The 14,487-nt window shown below is 41.0% G+C and overlaps 1 protein-coding gene across 2 annotated transcripts in view; it reads left to right on the top strand.

Annotated features, from left to right (window-relative positions):
• The first annotated feature begins 5,453 nt into the window (after positions 1-5,453).
• CASP8AP2 (caspase 8 associated protein 2) overlaps positions 5,454-14,487 on the top strand; it is a 46,386-nt gene continuing 37,352 nt past the window's right edge. For both annotated transcript variants that reach the window (XM_020963067.2, XM_020963069.2), the window contains exon 1: positions 5,454-5,536. The gene's annotated coding sequence lies outside the window, so the exon portion shown is untranslated. The remainder of the gene's footprint in view (positions 5,537-14,487) is intronic.

The raw sequence follows: 14,487 nt of genomic DNA, 5'->3' as shown, positions 1-14,487 counted from the left end.
CTGGAGGCATTGAGAGGTTACTGCACCCCATTTGGTATCAGAAGTAAGAAATATGAGGACGTCAGAGAAACATGGTTAAAACTTCTGTGAACTAATCTAGACCAAGTAAACAGAGCCCAGACAAAAAAGCAGTAACTAATGCAAATGAAAACAACATTGAATTGAAGCCAAATGGTAGATCTTGATCATATCAACTTTTTTTTCCCTAGAGAATACAGATTACAGAAAGTCTCTCAAAGGAAAGAGACTGGAAAATGGTCTACAGTTTTTAGAGTTGTTGGTTAAGAGGTTGAGAGGTTAAGTGACTTTCCCATGATCACAGAATGCATGAGAGGTAGGACTTGAACTCAGCTCTTACATCTTTGATGCTGAAGCTCTGTCCTCTATGTTATGTTGTCTTTGCATTAACAAAACTTAATATATGTGTATATAGAAGAAAAAATTAATGAATTTTCTTAACATAAAACAATGAAGTGTAAAGAAGTTTCTCAATCAATCCACCGACAGGGATTATAAGATATAATTCATTGGGTGAAGGAAACAAAGATCATACAGGCACTTCTAGTGATTGGTTGAAAAGACTGGCCATTTTACTTGGGCCTATTAAAGAAAAAAAGCTGTCCCTACTCTAGAGAGTAATTCTGATAGGTGAGAAGTCAGTCAGTTATGCTGAAAAGAATGGCTGTTGAAGTCATTCTTTACTTTTCTCCACTCTCCTCTTACAGAGTTCAGCTAGAGGTACAGGAAGGAAAAGAGACTTTTTTCCCCCCTTCCCACCACTGGCTATGCTGGCACCATTTCTTCCTGAAACCCCAACTTTTATTCAGTCATTCAACAAGCATTTTATTTATTTTTTTGCTTTTTGGTGAGGCAATAGGGGTTAAGTGACTTGCCCAGGGTCACATAGCTAGTGTCAAGTGTCTGAGGTCGAATTTGAACTCAGGTCCTCCTGACTCCGAGGCTGGAGCTCTAACCACTCTGCCACCTAGCTGCCCCGATAAGCATTTTCTTAAGCAGCTACTATGCGTCAGGCACTGTGGTAAGAGCTGGGGATACAGAGAAAAGCAAAAGACAATCCCTGCCCTCCAGGAGCTCTCAGTCTATAGGGGGGCAAAAATGAAAACAAATATGTACAAACAAGCTACATTCATGATAACTAGGAAATAATCAAAAGAGGTAATGAAAAGAGATAGGAAAAGGCTTTCTGTAGTAGATGGGATTTTAGATGGGACTTGGAGGGAGCCAGAAATGGTTAAAGGTAGAGATGAGGAGGGAGAGCATTCTCAGGCATGGGGGAACAACCAGAAATAATGCCTGGAGCTGAAAGATGGAGTGTCTTGTGTAAAGAACAGCAAGGAAGCCAGTGTCACTGGACTGAAAAGCAATGGGGGCGGGTAAGCATAAGAAGACTGGAATAGTAGGGGAGAGGTTGTTGTAAAGGGCTTTGAATGCCAGAAAATTTTATATTTCATGTTGGAGATTGTAGGGAACCATTGGAGTTATTCAGTACAGGAGATGAGATATACTTTAGGAAAATCATTTTGTCAGTTGAATGGAGGATGGACTGGAGTGGGGAGAGACTTGTGGCAGGCAGATCAATTAGCAGGCTATTGCAATAGTCTAGGCAGAAAATGAAGAGGAATTAAGAAGCCTCTTGATGAGGGTGAAAGAGGAGAGTGTAAAGGCTGGCTTGAAGCTTAACATCAAAATAACTAAGATCTTGGCATTACTTCCTGGCAAATAGAGGGAGGAGAAATGGAAGCAGCATCAGATTTTATATGATTGGGCTCAAACATCACTGCAGATGGTGACTGGAAGGAAAGCTATGGCAAATCTGGGCAGCATACTAAAAAGCACAGACATCACCTTGTTGATAAAGGTCTACACAGTCAAAGTTATGGTTTTTCCAGTAGCAATGTATGGCTGTGAGAGCTGGACTATAAGAAAAGACAAGCACCACAGAATAGCCACTTTTGCACTGCAGTGCTGGAGAAGACTTTTGAAAGTCCCTTGGACAGCAAGGAGATTATATCAGTCAATACTTAAAGAAATTAATTCAGGCAGTTCACTGAAAGTTCAAGTACTGAAGCTGAAGCTTATGAGAAGATAGGACTCATTGGAAAAGACCCTGATGTTGGGAAAGATCAAAGGCAAAAAGAAAAGGGGACAGCAGAGGATGAGATGGAGAGATAGCATCATGGAAACAATGAACATTTACTTAGCCAGACTTCAAGAGATAGTGGAGGACAGAAGGGCCTGGTGTGCTGTGGTCCATGGGGTCATGAGTAGGACGTGACTGAACAGACTCAGCAACAACAGACACGAGGAGATGAGGGCCTATGCTAGAGTTGTAGCAGTATCAAAGCAGAAAAAGAGGTGTATATGAGTGATGTTACAAAGGAGTTGGCAATAAATTAGACTTGGGGTGGGATGAGAGAGAGAGGAATTAAGGATGTCGCCTAGGTTGTGAGCTTGGAGGATCTGGAGGATGGTGGTGCCCTTTTGAATAACAGGGAAATTTGTCTAGTGGTAGACATCTCTAGGGCAGGAGAGGGGAAGGGAAGAAAAAAAGGGGAAAATAAATTTACATGATAACTTTAGAAGGAATAGTAAGGTGTACATAATAGACTTGCAGTTTTGCATGCAATCATTTTTTTAAGTTGTACTATGTTATGGAAATGCTTGTTTTATTCCATACATAAAACAAATAAATTGAAAAAATTTAAAAAGAATAATAGGGAAGTTTTGAAGGGAAGAAGATTTGGAGAGAAAGAAAATGAGTTTAATTTTGGACCTGTTGAGTTTAAGAGGTCTATGGGAAATACAGTTAGGAATGTCTAATAGGTAGCTGGAGATGAGAGAGTGGAGGTCAGTAGGGAGTGTAGGACTGCATAAGTAGGTTTGGTAATTCAAAGCATAGAGATGATTATTGAATTCATGAGAGCTGATGTGGTCACCAAGTGAAGTAGTATAGAGGTAAAATAGAAGGGTACCCAGGACAGAGCCCTGTGGGACACCCATGGTTAAGCGGCTTGATGTGGATGAAGATTCAGTGAAGGAGTCTGAGAAGGAGCAGTCAGAAAGGTAGGAAGAGAAGCAGGAGAGAAAACAGTGTCCCAAAAATCTAGAGAGAAGGGAATATCAAAGAGAAGAGGGTGATTGACAGTATCAAAGGCTGAAGAGAGGTCAAGAATGAAGATTAAAAAAGGGCCTTTGGCTTTGGCAATTAAGAGATCACTGGTAACTTTGAGAGAGCAATTTGGTTTGAATGATGAGGTTGGAAGCCAGATTGTAGTGAGTTAAGAGAGAGAGAAGGCGAGACATTTATTGTAGATTGCCTTCTAAAAGAGGTTAGCTGCAAAAGGTAGGAAACATATGGGACAATAGTTACCAGGGATGGTTGGATCAAGTGAGGTTTTTTTGGTGGATGGAGGGGAGACACGGGCATATTTGTAGGTAGTAGAGAAGTTTGTTGATTATGAATTCAAAGGTTCCAAGCATTCCAAGGAGTCCATTTGCAACTATTGAGAACTATCGGAAAGACAGAGCCCAGAGCTGGGATACTGCTTGGGTTATAGCAGGCCCCAGAATCAAGATGTCAGCTAGCCCTATAGTATGGGACTCTATCCAAAAAGTGCATAGTAGTAACCTAGTTTAGGATGTCAGCTAACTGCATAGTTAGGGACAGTATTGACTACAACCAAGCAGTAAAGCAACATACAACAGAGGCTGTGAGACCAACATCTGTAGGAGCAGTGTGAAGATATTTGGGGCCCTGCAACCCTGCAGCATCAGAGATGTTCCCTACATGTGTGCCTGTCCTCATGTGACCTCTTTGGGAAGCCACTCCTCCCACTTATGCTATGCACGTTTGTTGGAGATTACACTCCAGGTTTTATGGTGCAGATGCTGTTTTGCTTTTGTTCTTACTATGCTACTGCAGGAAATGCCTGTGCCTTGGACTAATTGTGTTTCTGGACGACTAAAAGGTAAATTTAAAGGTAAATTGATGGAAACTCGTGAGATATACTTTTAGGAGTGTGGATACATAGAGTAAATTGAAGTAATCCCCAGTGTCATTAAGAGTGTGTGTGTGTGTGTGTGTGTGTGTGTGTGTGTGAGAGAGAGAGAGAGAGAGAGAGAGAGAGAGAGAGAGAGAGAGAGAGAGAGAGAGAGCTAGAGACAGAGAGACAGAGATGGGAGGGTAGACCAGAGAGGGCACTACATAAAATAAATTTAAACTTTCTGCTCTTTTACCACAGTGTCACAGACCCACTATCCACACAGAGTGTTCTTTATTTATTTATTTATTTTTTGGGTGAGACAATCAGGGTTAAGTGACTTGCTCAGGTTCACCCAGCTAGTAAGTGTCATGTGTCTGAGGTCCAGTTTGAATTGAGGTCCTCCTGACTACAAGGCTGGTGCTCCTGCACCACCTAGCTACCCCTGAGTGAATCTTTTAAAGCTTCTCTGGAGATCTCAGAATTTGGAAAAGGCGCCCAGATTGTGCTTCTAAAATACTGTGCATGTGACTCAGAGGGGAGAGGAGTGACCCTGACTCTTTCTCCACTATAATATGTTGCTTCCTTCTAGCTTGGATTCTGTGATTTTGTAACTAAGAAATAATTGATGGAATTGGCTAAGTGGGTAAGTGGGAGAATGTGTTTTTGAGTGTTGGGGTGGGGCCAGGCAGCAGTGTCTCTCAAGTTGTCCTTTATAAGTAGTTTCAGATTGAAGAAGTTAATTCCGATTAAATAAACCACATACAATATTTTCCTAATTTTTTTTTTCAAGGCCACTACCCTCTTTCCTGTCACTCAGGTTCACACAATTTTATAATCATCCTGACATCTTCACTCTTCCTCAGCCTACATTTTCAATCAGCTGTATTTAATAAAAATAAGATAAATTTGATATTTAATATACATATCAATATCACAGATACATTTTCTCCCTAGATAAACTAAGAGCGCAGAACTGCTTAATTTTTGTATTTTTATTCTCAGCACCTAGCTTTTAATAAGAAATGCTCGTTGATTGAATAGCGTGAAGGTATAGGAAATCAATTTGCTTCCAGAGGCTCAGACTTCTCCCTAATGGCAAAACTGAATTTGCTCAAGTGGGCCCCTCTAGATGTTTTTCTGTGTGGTCCAGGTTGCCCTTTGGCCACAGACTCAGGTGCAGGACGACCCATTCCGTTATTAACTTTCACTTTCTGCTTTCCCCAGCGGAGTTTGTTCAGGCCCCGCCCCTTTCCTCCCAGCCCAGACCCCGCCCCTTTTCTTTACAATATTGACATTTGTGGGCTTGCAGGTGATACTCAGTCCCTGAGTTTCGCGCCAACTGTGTTTTTTTCCCTTCCAGAGGCGGGAACTAGGTACGTGCCCTACGGACGTGCCTTGCGTCTTCTATGATTGGTCCTGGGCTCCGAATCCCGCCTCCGTCCCCTGAGCGGCTGCTAGCATTGGTGGAGAGACCAGCAAGACGGCAGCGTCGGGAGAAGCGCCTGGGTTGCTGACCGGGTACGGAGGATCGGGTGAGTCTCCTCGGCGCCCCGTGCAGCCCACCAGCCCAGCCCGCCTGCCTGGAGAAGGAGGGAAGACTCCGGGGTGGGGAGGGCAGTTGACGCGCCAGAAGACCGGAGAGGGAGGGGAGCGGCGGATACACGGGACGCTGAGGGGGGCCGCCGAGGGTTTGGCCACAATAGTCCGGACCTGGAGGGGGGGAAGTTGGGGGAGGGGCTGCGCCTGTCTGACTGATCCCCGAACCCGCAGGTAACGGCCCCCCCATTATTTCCCTGAGGGAGCCCGCAGCCCCTGGAACGCGAGCTTCTGGTCCCCTGCTGTGGGAGCTGGGCGTGTGACGGATCCAGCTCGGGGCCCCTTCCGGGCGCCCTTTCCAACCTTAACCCCGTCCAGTGCCCTCCTACTTAGTTGATCAGACTTAGGGTGGAGCTTGGGACTGGGGGCCTCTGTATGGTTTGACTGCTGGCGGGGTGGGGAGTGAGAAGAGAAGCAAAAGCAATCATGATTGCACGTGCCTTCGTCTGGTACTTCAGTTCCCCGAGGGAATTCCATTGTAGAAACTGGTCTGAGGAAAGGGAATGAGGATCTTAGCATTTTTGAGTCGGAAGGGACCTTAGAGAGTAATCTGGTACAATCTCATCTTTTCCATTAGTCTTAGTTGAATGCATTTATTCGGCTGAGCCTACTGTGAGCTACAGTACAGCACTGTACTGGGCGCTGGGTTCGAGAAAGTGTAGATAATAAAGTCCCTGTCTTAATGAAATTTATAATATAGTAGGGAGATCACACATATACATGCATGTACACATAGCATCTATCTAACTAGGTGGTTGTGAGGATCAAGTGAAATAACATGTAAAGAGCTCTGCAAACAAAGCTTTATGTAAGTGTTATATTTATGTATACATATGCATGTATACGTATGTGTTTACACACACACAAGTATAAAATTGTGTGATTTACCCAACTAGTACATGGCTAGGGCAAGATTTGATTTTATAAATAGACTTGTGATTTTATTGATGTAGGGAAGCAACAATTGGTGTACTGTAGGGCCCTGGGTTTGAGAAAGTGTAGATAATACAATCCCTTTTTTTTTTTAAAAATTTTTTTTATACAATCCCTTTCTTAATGGAGTTTATAATGCAGTAGGGAGAAAACATGTACATGCATGTATATGTATGTGTGTACACATAAACACACAAGTATAAAATTGTGGGATTTTACACAACTAGTTAATGGCTGAGGCAAGATTTGATTTTATGGACTGACCTGTGATTTTGCTGGTGTGGAGAAGCAACTCTGGACCCTTGCACTTAATCACTTGGCCTTACCTATTATAATTTTCTAGAGTTGTCTGAGGCACTGAGAGATGTAGTAACTGGCCCTAGGGGTCACGCTACTTCCCAGGTTGAACTTGAGCTTAATTCTATCCTGACTTCCAGTTGTATCTCTGTCCATTTTACCACCCTGCTTCTCAAGACACAGATCTATACTGTATATCTTTAGTGCATGGTAGTAGCTAAGTGCTATGCCTTTTCTGTAGAAGGAAAGGCCTTGTGGACTAGGGGTAGGATGGTGAGGGAGGGATTGAAAGCTTTGGAGGGAAAGATGGCGTTTGTGATTTGGGCTTTAAAATGTCTGGAGGATTACAGCAGACAGAGGAAAGACATTCCAGTCAAAAGGGTTTTTCAGAGTACAGAGGCTTGACTGGATCATAATGGAATTATGTGAATTAAAGCTAGGAAAGTAGAGAGGTGCCAGATTGTAGGTCAGACTCATTATAGCAAGCTAACAATGGCCATACCCCTCCCTCCTTTTTTTAAAGAGCTGGATCTGGATTTGTTATATACATTTGTTTCCAGTGAAAGTTGTTGGTTTAACTTTAACATTTCTATAATGACCAAGTAGTCAAAATGATCTTTTAGTAGTTTTGGAGCAACTTCTGTGTCCCCACTGAAGATTATTTTTCATAGAGAATTACATGCAAGTAGATGTAACATTGTGCATTTAGTATAGTTATTTAGTTCCTGACCATCCTTGTGGAAATTGGTGAAACTCAGTTGTAAACTTAGGGACAATGTTGTCGCTTGTTTTTTTTTTTTTGTAAATTAGTTGTTTCTGAGATGCTTTCCTTTCATAGTAACAATAATCATAGATAACATTTATGTAGGACTTTAAGGTTTGCAGAGCTGTTACATATGTTTTCTCATTTGATCCTCACCATAATCTTGTTATGTAGGTGCTATTATTAACTTTTTATAAATGAGGAAATTGAGGTTGAAAGCAGTTGTGACTTGTCTAAGGTCACACAGATATGACTGAGACACAGGTTTTCCTGATTTCCTTTATCCATTATGTACCTGGCTGCTTAAGCTAGGGCCCATGGAAGTAGAAGAAAAATCTCCCAGATGACCTATATCTTATAGGTCTGTGAGAACTCAGGTATGCCAGTGATTTTTGAGGAATGCTTTCCTGTCTGTTGGTGTACAACAAAAAGTATTCAAGTCATCCATAATATAAGGGCAAGAAGCATTGGTAAAGTTCCCAGTTACCAAGGGGAGAAATGGGAATAATTGTCTGGGCAATTTGATGAAAGTTCCCCAGCACAGTTGAGTTTTGAAATTTTTAAAGTCTGTAGTCCCCAAAGCTAAAAAGTTTTGCAAATACACATCTGTCCCATCTTTATACTTCTTGGCAACACTGCAGTTAAGTCATCTCGAGCAAATATGTTACTGTCATTTTTTTGAAGATACTGAAAAAAGTAGACTACATAATCTGCTTAATAAGACATTCTGACAGTTTCAGACAATTAGAGAAACTTTTTTACTGTCTGACTGTCTTTTATTTTAAGCATGGCTAGGAGCTGTTCTTAATGTAATATCATTTGCAAATAATTTGTCTTCTCTTCACATAGCTTCTAATAGTAGTAGTAATAAAGTCCGCATTGATTTAAGGTTATATTTGCAAAGAGCTTTAAATATTGTTCATTTGATTCTAACTATTTTTGTGAGGTAGGTAATATCTATAATTTGCAGATCTTATTCGTTGATTGATATGTATACTCCTTTTAACAATTCAAATAATAATCTCTTTGTGTATTGGTAAAGTTTCATGAATTGCTGTGCCCCTAAAATTCATCATGTGGTTGTTAGACTAGAGAGCATTTCCACTCATTTCTAGAGCCACTTCACCCTTGGACAAGAGCTCTCTGATGGATGTATAAAGAAGGGTTTTCCAGTTTGGTAGCACATACCTCTGGCATAGCTTTTGAGAAATGACAACCTTCATGCTGCAGTGAAGCTCAGAATAGGACTTTTTAGTATAACTGCCTTCCAAGCCATTGATGAAGCTGTATTCCTGGCAAATAATAGATAGTCAATCCATCAGCAAGCATTTATTTGTTTTTAAAGATTCATTTATTTATTTTTAGTTTTCATCATTCATATCCACAAGATTTTGAGTTCCACATTTCCATCTCATCCCTCCCCCAACCTCAAGACAGCATGCATTCTGAATACCCTTTCCCCTAATCTAACCTCCCTTCTATCTCCCCCCCACCCCTTCTTTTATCCTCTTCTATATTCCTGTAGGGCAGGATAGATTTCTATACCCCATTGCCTATATATCTTATTTCCCAGTTGAATGTGAAAATAATTTTTTAACATTTGTTTTTAAAACTTTGGGTTCCAGATTTTCTGCCTCCCTCCCTCCCTACCCATCCTCATTGAGAAGACAAGCAACTATATACGGGTTATACTTGTGTAGTCATGCAAAACACTTCCACAGTAGTCATGCTGTGGAAAACTAAGTGTATTTCCCTTTATCCTATCCCACCTCCCATTTATTCTATTCTCTCTTTTCACCCTGTCCCTCCTTAGAAGTCTTTGCTTCTGATTACTACCTCCTCCAATGTGCCCTCCCCTCTTTTATCCCCCCGCTCTCTTGTCCCCTTCCCTCCATTTTCCTGTAGGGTAAGATAGATATCCATACCCAATTGAGTGTGTATGTTATTCCCTCCTTAAGCCAAATCCAATGAGAATAAGATTCACTCATTCCCTCTCACCTTTCCCCCTTCCCTCTACTGTAAAAGCCTTTTCTTGTCTGTTTTATGTGAGATAATTTATTCCATTCTACCTCTCCCTTTCTCCTTCTCCCAGTATAATTCTCTCTCACCCCTTAATTTTATTCTACAGATATCATCCCTTCATCTTCAACTCACCCTGTGCCCTCTATCTGTCTATCTACATACATATATATAATTTTTTCCCTCCAACTACCCTAGTATTGACAAAGATCTCATGAATTACAAATATCATCTTTCCCTGCAGGAATGTAAACAGCTCAACCTTAACAAGTGCCTTATGATTTCTCTTTCCTGTTTACCTCTTCATGTTTCTCTTGAATCTTGTATTTGAAAGTCAGATTTTCTGTTCAGCTCTGGTCTTTTCATCAAGAATGCTTGAAAGTCCTATATTTCACTGAATGTCCATTTTTTGGCCCCTGAAGGATTATGTTCAGTTTTGCTCAGTAGGTGATTCTTGGCTGTAATCCTATCTCCTTTGCCCTCCAGAATATCATATTCCAAGCCCTGCAGTCGCTTAATGTAGAAGCTGCTAAATCCTATCTTATCCTGATTGTGTTTCCACAATACTTGAATTGTTTCTTTCTGGCTGTTTGCAGTATTTTCTCCTTGACCTGGGAACTCTGGAATTTGGCTACAATATTCCTGAGAGTTTCCTTTGGGGATCTCTTTCAGGAGGTGATTGGTGGATTCTTTCCATTTCTGTTTTACTCTCTGGTTCTAGAATATCAGGGCAGTTTTCCTTGATAATTTCTTGAAAGATGATGCCTAGGCTCTTTTTTTGATCATGGCTTTCAGATAGTCCAATAATTTTTTAGTTGTCTCTCCTGTATCTGTTTTCCAGGTCAGTCGTTTTTCCAGTGAGATATTTCACATTGTCTTCTATTTTTTCATTCTTTTGGTTTTGTTTTACAATGTCTTGATTTCTCATAAAGTCACTAGCTTCCAATTGCTCCCTTCTAATTTTTAAGGAAGTGTTTTCTTCAGTGAGCTTTTGGACTTCCTTTTCCATTTGGCCAATTCTGCTTTTGAAGGCATTCTTCTCATTGGCTTTTTGGTCTTCTTTTGCCATTTGTGTTAGGCTATTTTTTAAGGTGCTATTTTGTTCAGTATTTTTTTGGGTCCCCTTTAGCAAGCTGTTGACTTGTTTTTCATGATTTTCTTGCATCACTCTCATTTCTCTTCCCAGTTTTCCCTCTACTTCTCTTACTTCTCAAAATCCTTTTTAAGCTCTTCCTTAGCCTGGGACTGATTCATATTCTTCTTGGAGGCTTTGGATGTAGGAGCTTTGACTTTGTTGTCTTCTTCTGGTTGTATGTTTTGATCTTCTTTGTTATCAAAGAAAGATTCTATGGTCTGACTTTTTGTGTGCCTTTGTTTTGCTCATGATCCCAGCCAATTACTTGAGTTTTAAACTCTTGTTAAGGTGGGGGTCTGCTTCCAATGTGGAGAATGTACTGTCCCAAGCTTTGGGGTATATGTGCAGCTGTTTTCAGAGATACTTCTAGGGACCTGTAAGTTTTCAGTTCTCCAAGGTGGTATGATCAAGGGAGAGGTGTTTACTCTCTTCCTGGCCTGTGCTCTGGTCTGTGAGTGACCACAAGTACTCTTTTCTGTGTTGGAACTCTGAGGAAGATTCTTTCTCCACAGCCACCACAAGCTCCACCATGCCAGCACTCCTCCTCGCGCCAGGATTGCCATGTAGAACTGTGACCTAGATCCAAGCACAGGCAAAGCAAGAGAATCCTGTGTCAGCACCAGCCAAGAGATCCTTGCAATCTCCCTCTAATCAGCCACTGCATTCCCCCTCAGTCTGTGCTCTAGAAGCTCTAGAAGCTGCTGCTGCCCTGGGGCTGCACCAGGGGCTGTGGCTGGGACTGAGCTTCTCTGTCATTGCAGTCACAGACTTTTCCTACTGACCTTCTGAATTGTCTTTGGCATTTCTGGGTTGAGAAGTCTAGAAACCGCCACCGCTGCCAGTGACTCAGTCCTCTGAGGTCTGCTCCAGGTTAGCTGAGGCCTGTTTTGCCTGCATGCCCACGCTGAACTTAGTTCCTCCCCCAGTCTCCTGCGATAGACCTTTCTCATCAACCATCCAGGTTGTCTTGGGCTGGAAATTTGTTTCACTTTGTGTTTTTGTGGGTTCTGCTGCTCTAGAATTTGTTTAGAGCCATTTTTTATAGGTATTTGGAGAGGTTTGAGGGAAAGCTCAGGCAAGTCACTGCTTTTACTCTGCCATCTTGGCTCTACCCCTCCAGCAGGTATTTATTAAGGGCCTGTTGTTATGTGCTAGGTACTGAGGTTCCAAGTATCAAGAATAGAATTACCCCTGATGTAAACCCTACTCCTGAAGAGCTTACATGCCAGTGGGAGAAATAAACACATATTGAATATATACATCACACATATAAAGTTAAGTACAGTTGCAAAGTGGTTAAACAAAAGGTAGTTGGGGAGATAGGGCACAAGCAGTTGGAAAGATCAAGAAAGGCTTCATGTTGAAGATGGTGCCTCAGCTTCATCTTAAAGGAAGAGGGACTCTGAGGCACAGGGTAAAAAAGAGTATATTCCAGGTGTGGAGAATGACTAGTGGTAGAGATAGGGTATCATGTGTAAGGAATGGAGTGAAGGCCTGTTGGCTGGGAGAGGAAATAATAAGGCTGGAAAGATAGGCTGGGGTTGGTGTGTATAAGACTTTAAAAACTAAACAGAAGAGTTACTAGGGAAACCAAATTAAGAGGCTGTTATAAAAATCTAGGGGAGAGGTAAAGAGGGCTTGAACTAAGGTTGTAGCTGTGGAGAGGTGGAATGAGATGTGAGATGTTGTGAAGGTAGGAACAGCAAGATTTGGCAACTGATTGGATATGAAAGGTGTGAAGGAAAGTAAGGAGTCCAGGATAATGCTGAGATTATGAATCTAAGACACTGGAAGGATGGCAGTTCCTTCAAAAATAGGGAAGATGGAAGAGGAGAAGGTTTAGGGAGAAGGATAATGGGTTCATTTTTGGACATATTGCGTTTCATGTATGTCTTCCCATGTTTTTCTGAAACTCCCTTTTGGGGCAGCTAGGTGGCACAGTGGATAGAGTGCCAGCCCTGGAGTCAGGAGGACCTGAGTTCAAATCTGCCCTCAGACACATAATACCTCACTTAGCTGTGTGACTCTGGGCAAGTCAGTTAACCTCAGTCGCTTCGTATAAAAAACAAAACAAAACAGAAACTCCCTTTCTTCATCTCTTAGGAGTGCAGTAACATTCTATTACATTCATATACTATAATTTGTTCAGCCTTTACCCAATTTATAGATACCCTCTTTTGGCACTACAAAAAAAGGGGCTATAAATATTTTCATACATACAGATCTTTTCCCACTTTGATCTCTTTGGTCTATAAGCCTAGTACTGGTATAGCTGGGTCAAAGGGTATGTACAGATTAGTGACTTTTTGGATTGTTGTTGTTATTTCAATTGTGTCTGACTCTGCGACTTCTTAGGGAGTTTTCTTGGCAAAGATACTGTAGTGGTTTGCTGTTTCCTTCTGCTTATTTTACAGATGAGGAAAATGAGGCAAACAGGGTTAAATGACTTGTCAGAGTCACACAGCTAGTAAATGTTTGAGGCCATGTTTGAACTCATGAAGATATGTTTTCAGACTCCTGGCCCAGCCTCTATCTACTTATAACCTAGTGGCCTGACTTTTTGGATTTAATTCCAAATTGCTTTCCAGAAAGGCTGGACCAATATACAGGGCTACCAACAGTGCATTGGTATGCCTGTCTTCCCACAGACACCCTATCAACCATAATTTTTTCTTTTTTTGTCGTCTTTGCCAATTTGATTATGGGCATGAGGTGGATCCTGAGTGGTTTTGATTTGTATTTCTCCTGTGATTAGTGATTTGGAGCACTTTTCATATGACTGTTCATAGCCTGAATTTCTTCCTCTGATAACTGCTGTTCATATTCTTTGACTATGTATTGGGGAATGATTCATGTTCTCATATATTTGAATCCGTTACCTATCTGTATCTTATATATCAGACCTTTATTAGAGAAATTTAATATTATTGTTATATGCCTTGTTCTACTATTTCTGTTCACATTCCTCAGAGCTAAGTCTTCCCAGGTTTCTTTGAAACTGTACCCTTCATCATTTCATACAACACAATGATATTCCCTGACATTCATATATATAATTTGTTTAGCCATTTCCCACCACAGAAAGAGTGGCTATAAATATTTTTTTACATATAGATCCTTTTCCTCTGTATGTGATCTTTTTGGGGTTATCAGCTTAGTAGTGGTACTGTTGAGTCAGAGAGAGTAGCACAGTTTAATAACTTCTTGAGCATAATTCCAAATTGTTTTCCACAATAATAATAATAATGATAATAATAATAATTGTAATTGTTAGCATTTATATAGCGCTTTAAAGTTTGCATGCACTTTACCTATATTCTCATTTAATTCCCCACAACAACCCTGTGAGATAGATGCTATTATTATTGCCATTTTACAGATGAAGAAACTGAGGATGTTAGAGGTCAAGTGATTTACCCAGGGTAAAATAGCTGAGTAAGAGTCTGAAGTAGAATTTGAAGTCAGAGCGTCCTAACTTTAAGTCTAGCACACTGTTCATTATGTTATCACACCTACCTGCCAGAATGACTGGACCAATTGACAGCTCTACCAGTAACACATTTGTGTCTGTTTACCTATAGTTCTTATACCTACTGTTTTTTCTTTTCTTTTTTTTTGATCATCTTTGCCAATCTTATAACTGTGAGGAGGGAATTCAGTTGCTTTAATTTGTATTTCTCCAATTATTATGATAATTTGGAACATTTTAACATAGGACTATTGATATCTTAGATGTCTTT

This window comes from Phascolarctos cinereus, unplaced genomic scaffold (assembly GCF_003287225.1).
Source record: "Phascolarctos cinereus isolate Bilbo 61053 unplaced genomic scaffold, phaCin_HiC Scaffold_5;HRSCAF=322, whole genome shotgun sequence".
Taxonomy (NCBI): Eukaryota; Metazoa; Chordata; class Mammalia; order Diprotodontia; family Phascolarctidae; genus Phascolarctos; species Phascolarctos cinereus.
Note: the sequence above shows the minus strand (reverse complement) of the source record. Positions and strands in the feature narration are given on the sequence as shown.